Genomic DNA, 12,377 nt, shown 5'->3' on the forward strand with positions numbered 1-12,377 from the left:
GCTAATTAATTTGGATGTAAATTAAAAAAAATAAATTAAATTAAGCAGTCTCAAAAAAAGACAACTATTTTAGTTTACATATGATAAATTGAGAATTTTATTAAACATGGAAGCACATTGACTAAATATAATACTTCAGTCTGGAGTTTTGAGTGCATAATTTGGAAGTGATTGGTGTATAGATGTGTTTAAAATCATTGGACAAATAAAATAGCACAAATAGTGGATGCATTTAGGGAAGAGAAAAGAAGACTGAGGTTCATAATATAGCAAAATTTAAAAGTTTGGAAAAGAGGAGAATCCGGCAAATGAAGCTAAACAGGAATGCCCAGTGAGAGGTGCAATCTAAAGTCCAGGTGAAAAGGAAAAAAAAAAAAAAAAAAAAAAAGACTCCCTGAGAACAGAGACCAGCTGTGTCAAACACTGCTAATAGGGCATGTCAGATAAAGACTGAAAATTTGACTATTCAATTTAGCAACAGAAGGATGGATATTCAATTTGACACAAAACCAACTGGATGTATTGTCATGAATCACAGAATATAATTTCATGGGGTTAAATCACTGGTATCAGTGGGACTAAAGCAGTATGAACTAGGAGTGAGAAAACAAAGAAAACAAACCTGGGAGCTTTTTGATGGTCCTAATAGCTTGAAACCTAGAAATTACCAGCTACTATTCACTTCCTCCAAAAGGATGGTTACCTAACCAGCATGGAGCAATGAGCAAATATATTGATGGCACAGTCAAAACTAAGGAGAGTCTAAAATTCCTTTTGCTGAGAAATGGCAGAGGGCAGGAGAAATGCAAGAACTTACTGCAGTGGACCAGTTATCAGTGATCTTAGAAATGTCAATGGAAGATCTCTTTATGAAAAACAAAATTAAAGAAACTATTTAGGGTGGAATCAAACTTGAACAAAGAATCCAAGGTGAAGTCAAGAGAAGTTTGAATACCACTATGAGGGACGAGTAGAGACAAAAAGGACAGAGCTCAGAAGAACTGGGTGAGTCATAAAGGGAATATATAAAGGTGACAGGGCTAATAAATATTTGGTAAGGTATAGCATATGAATATACAAATATAATTAGTTTATAAATATTATTAAGATACTCAATGTTTTAGGCTCCTGAATCCTAATTTGGAGATTTAACCATTTATATTCTGCATGCCTACTATTACATGGTTACATATTATGAAAAATATATTAAATGAGTATTTGGCACTGTACCATTTTCATTATTATTAAGTATAACTTTGCTTGTCCCTAAAGCCATTGATGTTAAACCAAAATCCATGGTTAACTATGTGTGATGACATCACAGACTGTTCCTACAGTGACCATGCTCTTGAGATTCAAAATATAAGGACAGAAAAATATCTTCAAACATCATCAGAAAATAATGGATGGACCCAAATATAAAATTTTATAACTTTAAGCCTTTAACTCAATTCTTTTGTAATAAAGATACAATCTTTTATAATACAGCCCCTTTTGAAAGGGGCTGCTTCTATTTCCAGCTCTGTAATGTATGAATTGCAAATAAATGGGAAAATTTAAACAGTGACTGTACCATTGATTACTATCGAGAGAGCATTTTGCAATTCATAAATCCTAGTGAAAACCACTTTGCAACTTGTCATCTTTTGTAAATCACCATTTTCTTTGTAAAAAATAGATGTTGGAAATACAAAACAGCAAAGCATATTTTAACTTATCTAAATGTGGGATAAATTGTGCTTTTCTATTTGAAGTAGATAAAAAGAACATTTATCAGAAATACAACTTAGTTGTAGCTACAGGACATTCAAGCATACTTTCTAAATAAGACTGCCATTGATTTGGGCAGATCAAATGAAAATAAATCATGACTAAATATAATTATCTAGTCTTTGGCATGATTAAATACTTTCGGGTTGTGATTTATTTAGCTTACATACCTAGATATTTTTCTTTGTAAACAGATGTTGGTGATCTCAATATAACTGGAACAATTTACTATCTCCCTCTCTTTGCCAAGAGAAAATGAAGGAAAACTAATTTGATCCCTTACTCTCCTCTGGAAAGTGATCATAAAAATGTGATGTATATTATTTATTATGGTTGTAGGCTCCAAGTTGAAGTATTAAAGAAACCAATGAGTACTTTACACAATAATACAATTCTTGGATTGGTTAGGAAAATAGAGTTATCTTAGTTTCTTCTTGACACTACACTGGATCTCAAAATAAATGTCTGTGCTTAGAAGATAAATAAGTGTTTGACAAATAAAATGTAATATTAAGGAAACTACCATGATTCCATTTGGCATTCTTTTGTGTGTGAACTATAAAGACAATCTGACTGTATTCAGTCTTGACCATGGTTTCTGGGGTGGAATTAGATAATTAATACGATCCTAATACTGATTCCCAGGGCTATTACAGAAAATAACACAATCAGGAAGACAACTATGAAACAAAAATAGAGATGGATTCAGAAATCGGGATATTGTCCTGTGACCAAGGGTGAAGAAATTGAAGATAATTTCTTAAAGAGAAAGAAGAACTATTTAGAAAATGAAATAAAATGAGGAGTATCTACAAGAGGACATTATAATGACTTTCAAAGTTATGACAACCCTGGGTAATTCTTATTTTAGTAACAGCCTTCAAAATTCAAATTCTAAATTATATGTCCTTTAGAAACTATCTCAAAGACTCAAAAGTGAAAATATTATAGAGATGGAAAGCCAGCAAACTTCACTCCATCTTCAAGATACTCTATATTTAAAGAAGAGGACAGCGCTACAGTGAATGGCAGCCACAATGGACCTGGGACTAGGGGTGAAAGACAGCATCATAAATGAAGAGATATTTAACAGTGTAACATTCTGATTTTCTCTTTATAACAAAAAAAAGAAAGAGAGCAAGGATGATCTCTATGTAGTGGAGACAGGGTCGGACATATGGCTTGCATTTTCCACCATAAAGGTACGTTAAAAAAAAAATAGAGGCAATATCGTAGCCTCACACCGCGTACCCTTTTAGTCACTAGGAATTACGGCCCTTTCACATGAAGAATGTGCTCACCCTCAGGACTCTCAGCCTACTCAATAGTCACGTCATGAGACTCAGAGTCCAAGATGTTCCCACTATATCAGAACAAATATGACTCTTCTTAATCAGATGTGCCCATGGATAAGCATGTTATCTGCCTTCCCTTATCACACATCTCACAAAAAAATGTTAAAATATGGGCAGGAAAATTGCCAAAAATCTCTTATTCAACAACAAGAAGAATGATAGACATATATAACACTCACTGATTCTTAGCAATTTTGAAATCATTCTGAGTAAAGATTGACAGGTTCCCCTACAACAAGTGGAAGAGATGTTTCTTAATTAGGTTCTGGTTCTGCTCCATTGTCTCTCTGTCCATTCTCTAAGGGTTTTTCTGCTATTATCTTTGGTCACCTACAAAGAGAACATTGAACAATATTGCCTCTTTGATGGCAGATAAATATTTTAAGCCTGCTTTCTGCCTGTTGAGCATTGAGATTCCAGAGAACATGCCACATCTAAAAAAAAAATCAATTATCTATTAGGTCAAATGCAGATAACTTAGCCAATAAAGGTTTCTCAGAGCAGTATTTTTTAAGCAGTATTTTTTAAAAGCAGTATGAGTTTTCTATGTATTTGATGCTAGTTAGTGCATTACACAAAAACCATATCTAATATTCTTTTAGACATATGCCTCTTTCTAGACATAACCTTAAAAAGTTATGCTACTCTAGAATGATGCCCTATGCTTTTTACAGTATTTTCTTTTTTTCCAGTTAAAGAGACCAATAGAGACTCCTTTATAGGAGTCACAGATTTTTACCTGAAAAGCATATAATACTGGGTAGCACCTTAGATTTGGTCTAGGGTCACACACTGTAATTGAATTTGAAGGCCCTTTACTCAGTAAATAGTCTAGATATGAGAAGTAGTTTAATTTTCTTTTCTGAAAATAATACTGTTCTTTTTGTATCATATCACATGAGGCTAAAGAGAAACAATTCATTATCACATATCTTACCTGAAAGCCATGTCTCTGTTCATGTTATATTACATACATGTTCAGTCTTTCAAGTTATTGTAGGTTTAATATCACCAAATGTTTCACAAGTAAATAATAAAGAACAACATTTTTTTTAGTCTCCTTAAATACTTTCTTCACCACTTCTCCAGCATCCATTCATTATGTGCTTCTAATGACAATGACATGTTACAGACTTTTTGTTATAGCTGTACCCCAGCTTTGAGTATCATATCTTAAATGTCAACAACTGTTGTGTATCAAATAACCCCTACATTAAGTGGCTGAAAATTACAGCATGTATTTGTACTTATGCAGTCATAGTTCAGCACAAAGTCAATGACGGAGACTGGGGTCAGGTGGACAACTCCACTCAGAGGTATATTCACACATATATCTGTCCTTTAGCTTGAAGAAAGCTGTTCTCTGTCATGGCTGAGGTGGCTTAACTGAGGCTTCTTTGTTCTATGTATCTTATTCTCCTCCTGAGATCAGCAGCATTGCCCAAGTGGGTAGTCCCAATGGCATGATATAAGTACAAGTCAAGTCAAAACAACTCAAGTGTTGGAAGCAAAAGTCAAGAAAATACTGAACATTAGAGCACCTGGGTGGCTCAATCCATTAAGCATCTGACTTTGGCTCAGGTCATGATCTCGCGGTTCGTGGGTTCAAGCCCCACGTCAGGCTCTGTTGCTGACAGCTCAGAGCCTGGAGCCTGCTTCAGATTCTGTGTCTCCCTCTCTCTCTGTTCCTCCCTCGCTCACGCTATGTCTCTCTCTGTCTCTCAAAAATAAATAAAGCTTAAAAAAAGGAAAATACTGAACATCTTTAGTGCAAAGAACTTCAAAGTCATACGTATAGATGCAAGGACAGATGAACAATGAAACAAAATCACAATCTACTGAACACAGATTTACATAACTCTCTTGAGTTTTCTTTTCTCTAAAATAATGCTGAAACAAGTATCCCTGCTTGGACTTTATGTTTCTCTATATTCTATTGTAACTTAGCATTAACATCAGAATTTTTTTTTAATGCAATATACATCCTTTTATTTTCAATGAAGATTTTCTGACTTTCCCATTTAAAAATTATATTTTATCTTACTAATCTTTACAGAATTTATATAAATTTATATAAATTCTGTAAAGATTAGTAAGATAAAATGTAATTTTTGTATATATATATATAGTAAGATAAAATGTATATATATAATCTCATTCATAATATGAATGTATTCTTTAGGGCTTTGTACTATCATCATCCATATTAATGTCTTCAAATTCAGCACTTATTTCAAGTTGTTAAGAAAGCAATCATAGCCATCATTGTATCACCTAAGAGCATTGCATATAATATTTTCCATTATGGTTATTCAATATACTGAATTTAGTTATTAAGTGACACCAGTTAATAAGTCAATAATATTTTTGTTCTTAAACTATTAATTTGTTTCAACTCTTCAAATTTAGGTGCTTTGAATAGATTTAAAAATATTTCTTACAAAAAAATTACACTATTTTTGTATAAATTTTACTTAATGTTGAAAAAATGAATATTGAAAACTTATTTAAATAATGAGCTTTGTTAATATTATTCTGATGGAAAGTTTACATGACTTTGAAACTTCACCTCTGGAGTGCTTTACATGACTTGGAAAAAAAGATTTCTAAAAACCATTACACAATTCATTGCCTTATAGCTAACATGACATTTATAAACCAATTCAAATGAAGTATTACTATTGTAAGAATTTCATTTTGGTATCTAACCGTGTAAAAAATAATTTTAATCATAGAGTCTACTTTTCATATATCTAGCAACCACATTATCTTTAATCTATTAACAATTTTAAATGTCTGATGTTTGACTCATGTGTTAGAGCAGACAAATAATTGTTAGCAAATATATGCTGAGTGATCAAAAATATACAGTTTTAGATAGTAAGAGGTGCAAGACAGTACATTAACATAAGTATCTGTTGGCAACCACTAACAAATGCATATCACTGCTCAATATAGAAGTGCTAGTAATTTGTCTGCCAGCCATACTCTTCCTTTAGATTGCATGCTATTAAATGTGATGTTTTTTGAGCTGAAAGGATTTGCTTTTTTATTACCAAGTTTATATTATGTGTCATTATTTTATATTCTGATAACATGATTCTCTCATCTTAGATTAAGTTTCAACAGCAATTTAAAATAACTAATAAACTCAGGAGCAAATTAGTATTAAAGAAAAAAAGGAAAACCACAGTGCCATTTGATGCTGAATTTAATTTAAAGAATCCATTTCATCAGCAAGAAATATTTACCGAGAAGTGCATTTTTTTATGTCAAAAGTAATCTTTATCATGTTGGATTAGTAGCCATTAAGCTACACTTGAAATATTCATCTTCCCAACATGGTTGTTTATGCAGATTATATTACAAAATCACATTAAATTGCTTGGTTAAAAGTAATTTTGCCTTCTGTATCCAATCACTTGTTAGTCTTGACTCAATCAATTAATTAAAATATTTTTGAATTATTGCTACATATTGGATTATGTGCCTCTGTGAAGTTTATATATAAAACATGGTTTCTGCTCTCAAATTTTTTATAATTATAAACACATGAACTTACACTATTAGGCACTGAGGAAAGGTTATAAATAGTATCTTAAAAATGTAGATGCAGGAAGACATTTTTCTCCTAGAATGTATGCAGCTTTTCTTCTCTTAGCGGGACTAGACAAATAGTAGATAGGTTCAAATATAAATAAAATTCTTATTTTTATTTAAATGTCAATTTGTCAAATGATTTCTTGCAACAATAACTTTATTAACAGTTCTCTGATTATACTGATCTGAGGATGCTTTCTGAAAAGAAAGGTGAGGTTGTGTTAACATAGATGGAAGAGTAAAAAAACAAAGTATCAGAGTAAACATTATTCATTAGGTCTTATAGCCAAGGAAGGTCTCGGTTTATATAAAGGTGGCTGTGGTAGACAAACCCCAAATGGTTCCCATGAGACCCAAGTCCTGGTATTCATGTCCTTGTGATATCCTGTCCCTTTGGGTGTGGGTGGAACCTGAGACTTGCTTCTACTCAATAGCATACAGCAAATGTGATAGGATGCACATATTGATTAACATAATTATTTTGCATAAAAGTGTCAATCATATTGTTAGAAGATACTATTTCCCTTTCTTTGCTGGCTCTTAACTCTCAAGCTTTTATGTTTGTACTGCCTATGGAAAGGACCACAAGGCAAGAAGTTGGGGGTGGCTTCCAGCCAATAACTAGAAAGAAACAGGTCTTCATCCCAGTATCCTGAAAGGAACTGAATGTTGCCAACAACCACATGAGCTTGGAAGATATTCCTTAGTCAAGTCTCATGTAAGACTGCTACCCTAGTCAACATTTGGAGTTCGGCCTTGTTAGACCTTGAAGCAGAGGACCTAAATTAAGCTATGCGCTGACTGTGGACTCACTGAAACTGTGAGATAAACAAGTATTGGTTATTTTAAGCTACTAAGTCTATGGCAGTATTTTCACACAGCAACCGATGACAAATACAGTAACTAAAGATTTGAACCTTTTAAATGGAAAGCTTATGGTAGAAACATGAGAAAAAATGATTGACTGCAACATAGAATGCTCTTAAAATGTGGAGGACTGTAAATACCAGTATTTTTTTAACATCTTCCTGTAAATAGTGTGAGTCAAGGAGGTGAGTAGCATGGCCATTAAATATGTTAAAAATGGGAGTCAGATAAAATAACTGGAAACAGTTTCAGCATGAATATGACAAAGAAACCAGAATTTAAGAAAATGCTAAATAGGGGCCCCCCGGGTGGCTCAGTTGGTTAAGTGACTGACTTGGTTTCAGCTCAGGTCACAATCTCAGAGTTCATGAGTTCAAGCCCTCCATCGAGCTCTGCACTGATAGCATGGAGCTTGGGATTCTCTCTCTCCCTTTCTCTCTCAGCCCCTCCCCTGCTCTCTCCCTCTCTCTTAAAAATAAATAAACTTAAAAAAAAAGAAATTGCTAAAGAAGCTTCTAAAGGGATTTAAAGACAAAGTATGATAGCCTGTGTTAGTCTAGAGGCAACAATAAAAATAAACAAGAAATAAGTTGCTATAGTACATTTTAGAGATTGTATAAATAGGAAAAAAGAAGGATATGATACAAATTATGAAACTGTACTTGAAAATCTGCTTTCAGATTTGGATTTTTTTAAAGGAGAATGAAATAAAAGGAAACGGAATTGATTTGTCAGGAGAAAGATTTGGAAGGAGAATAAGATGTATTCACTTTTTCAGTATTATCTTTGAGATATTAGAAGGGTAACTTAAGAAACGATATATGAAAAGAGTCTTAAAATAATAATAGTTAAAGTTGGAACTGAGGGAATGTATATTACCATTGTTAGGATTGAGGTCATAATATAGAAGTTGATACAGAAAGGTAAAAAGAGAAGGGAAAAAATCCCCAAAGAGAGAAATGGACAGGAAACAAAGAGTTGAGCTTACTGTAATCAGGAATAGAGACATTATTTTGACACCTTCACTACCTAAAGAATATAATATCCCCCTTCTTTTAATTCTTACAATTTTTGTGTTATTTTTGATAGAAAATATTCATCTGTGACCCATCTTTTATATCAAACAATTATTAAGAAAGTGGATTATATTAAATATTATTTCATAAATTTCAACTTTTGTATTGTATTCAACATAAACAAATCAATATATTCTAATAATATTAACGTTAAGAGCTGAGTTGTGCCCCTCCTCCAAATTCATTTGTTAAAGTCCTGACCCCAATACCTCAGAATGTGACTGTATTTAGAATTATGGTCTTTAATTTTGTTTTAATTTATTTTAGAGACAGAGTGAGCATGTGAGCAGGGGAGAGAGACAGAGAGAGAATCTTAAGCAGGTTCCATGATCAGCACAGAGCCCGATGCGGGGCTTGATTCCATGACTCTGGGATCATGACCTGAGCTGAAATCAAAAGTCAGATGTTTAACCAATTGAGCCACCCAGGTTCCCCTGGAATTAAGGTATTTAAAGAAGTAAATAAGGTTAAATGACTTCAAAGGAAATGGATCTTAATCCAAGAACACAACCAGTGTTCTTTTAAGAAGAGATTGTTATCATATACACAAATACACACAGAGGGAAGAGCATGTAAAGATATTGGAAGAAGTCATGCATCTACAAACCAGAAAGAGAGACCCTTACAAGAAATTGACACTGCTTACACCTTGATCTTGGAGCTCTAGCTTCCATAAATGTGAGGAAATAAATTTCTGTTGTTCTACTCAGTCTGTGCTGCTTAACTAGATAATCCTAGAAAACTAATGCAATCTACAGTCAATAAAACAATAAAATAATTGTTTAAAATGTATAATAGAATACTAATTTTTAATGAATATGCCTAATTATAAAGAAATGTAGTTTCAATGTGATTTTGCTTCTGAATAACTGTCCCCATGCCTTCTATTAGGACAAACGAAATGGGAGAAAAACATTTTGAAAAATATTACATAAGCATTAGGTTACAAATTTCAGGTCTTGCTTCCAGTAGATAAATTTTCAGAGATGGAGTAAATATTAGCAAATCTGGATACTCACTTATATTAGATGTCTAAATGGTCCATTTCACAGAAGCAGAAAGTAGAATGATGGTTGCCAGGAGCTGGGGCAAGAAGGAAATGGGGAGTTGCTGTTCAAAGGGTCTAGTGTTTCAGTTATACTAGATAAGTTCTAGAGATCTGCTGTAAAACACTGTGTTTATAGTTGGCAAACTTTACACTTAGAAATTGTAGAGGGTACATCTTATATATCTTTTCTTTCCACTATATATATGATATCATGATATATATATATATATATATATATATATATATATATATATATCATCATCATATTAACAGCACTAAAGGCCAAGATATATGCAGAAATGCAAGTGTCAGAGGCATAGTGTTTTGCTTTTTCAAATCCCCAACTGTTATTCTAGAATTCTCTTGTGTCCTGCTTCTCCGCCAGCAAGGACAGTGAGGATTTAAACTCAAAAGAGTCATCACTGAGTCTGGACGAGTAATGCTGAATCCTGGCAAGTAAATGAACAGGAAATTGGCTTCTGTATTATATAAAAGAAACTTTCATGCTTTTATAATTTCCATTTGCACTCTTTCTCCAGGCACTTAATTCACTTGCCATAAAAATGAAAGTTTTCCCTCAAATGCTGCCTTTGTATACAATGTTTGGCAGTCAGTCAAATAAATCCACTATTTTTTTTTCCTTTATAGGAGTGGTACCATGATGCATAATTTTGAACAGATGCATATGTTATCAGTGTTTTATGGAGTTCATGCAATTTCCTAAACCCATTTAAATTGTACGATAGTAATTGTAACATGTATGCGTATACACTAAAATTAACCTTATCATCAAAAGTATTTTTAGAAGCGTTCAAAATTAAGTAAACATTCTTCTTTGTATTATACACAGGTACTATCACACATAATCTGCACATTCAACATACCCATTTTCTGTACCCATCACTACCATCACTTTGGGACATCATGTAAGTCACTTCTAATCTCTATATATATGTTTATGTCTATTTTATGGGCTTTTAAATTTTTTGCTTGTGTACTGCCTAGTAGGGAACTGAGTAACTATTGCAAATACACCTGTTTGTTTGTTATGAGGATCCAGGTGGGTCAACAGATATGCTAAGCATGTCAAATAAGAGGTTTCTTGTAATTATCCCAATAGGTTATAATAAAGGGTTTATGGGCTTAGATATATACATAATTCAAATCTATGTGTACTTTTAAACATCCCAAGTCTCTTAGTATTTTCTTATTCTAACTAAAAAATACTTAGGCCATTATATTCCCACTGCCAGCAATATATGACTCAAGTTGCATGCTCTATACAATTTAGCAGATTTAGATTCATGCAGCATATGTTGTCACATAAGATTCTTAATTTGATTTCTATAATTAAATATAGCTGTGAGCTATTTTTTGAAAACTAGTGCTTTAAAAAACATTGTATCATTAACACACATGCTAAAAGTTAACTTTCTGAAGATAGTCTACTTGAAAACACGTATACAACTGATGCTTTGTCTCTTAATGTATACACATGAGAGAGAAATTCAGAGCATGAATGTCTGACAGAAACTGATGACATGAACGATAGGAATATCTTAAAAACTAACTCCTGCGGATTCTGATTAAGTCAAATTATCTATTCCCTCACTTTAAATCTGTGAATGTGGAATCCATCACTTCAACCATGTATCCTCATGTGAAGCACATCTTTCCAAATTGTGTAAATGCTTTCAAAGATCCTCAGAAAAAGTTATTTTGAGAACATATGCATCTATATTTTCATATACTTTTAAGAAGAAACAATGTAAATATTAAATATATATGCTATAAACTTTTATTAGGCATTTTAATGAAAAAGTATACAGTGCATTTATTATACTAAAATAAGGTGGTATTTATAACTGTTCTTTATTATAGCTATAACAGTGTGATACTGTGGCTCTTACATGCTTAAAGTTGAATTCTGATTCTGCTATTTCCTTCTCATTCATAGGTAATTGGGTTAAATTTTATTGCCTCACTTTTCTCATCTTAAAATGGGGATGATGAAAGTAATCACTTCCTATGAATTTTATGACAATTAAATAATATCATGCCAATCAAGCATGTAGACGAGCCTGAAACAAAACAAATGCATAACAAACAGAAGTATTACTACTAAGTTTTTACCATCACATGCCTTTTCTTCAGATTTCCATAATCCTCTTCCACATAAAATTATTTTGGGGTGTTTTGAAAGTTTGCCATGTTAATCATGTTTATGTTTCCAATATGAATTAATGTAAAAAATATTTTTTTTAGCAGAGGAACCAGGTTGGGTTGGAAAAGTTTTGCTCCCTACTTATTAAAATGTTATGCGTGTGCGAACACTGCATTTCTTTAGAAACAGTCTCCTAGATGATGATGATGATGATGATGATGATGATGATGACAATTCACAATTCTTAATTACTTATCAGTAATGGTATTATACCTCCTTGCCTTTTGCTATGTGACTCTTTGGTACATTCTAGGAGACTAGAGACAATGTGCATTCTCACTGCACCAGCTCTGGTCTTGCCCACATGAATGGCTTTGATCAATAGACTCTGTGAAGAAGAACAGTGTGCTCAGTCCAAGTAGAGGCTTTAAGATTCATCACCTTATGCTTGCAGCTCTCGAGTTCTCTCCAATAGCAATATCATATCCATAGAGGAG

At 32.9% G+C, this 12,377-nt stretch overlaps 1 pseudogene; it reads left to right on the plus strand.

Moving 5' to 3' along the window:
• Positions 1-12,142, plus strand: part of LOC123583408 — a 97,932-nt pseudogene extending 85,790 nt beyond the window's left edge.
• The last annotated feature ends 235 nt before the right edge of the window (positions 12,143-12,377 follow it).

Source organism: Leopardus geoffroyi, chromosome A1, assembly GCF_018350155.1.
Source record: "Leopardus geoffroyi isolate Oge1 chromosome A1, O.geoffroyi_Oge1_pat1.0, whole genome shotgun sequence".
Taxonomy (NCBI): domain Eukaryota; kingdom Metazoa; phylum Chordata; class Mammalia; order Carnivora; family Felidae; genus Leopardus; species Leopardus geoffroyi.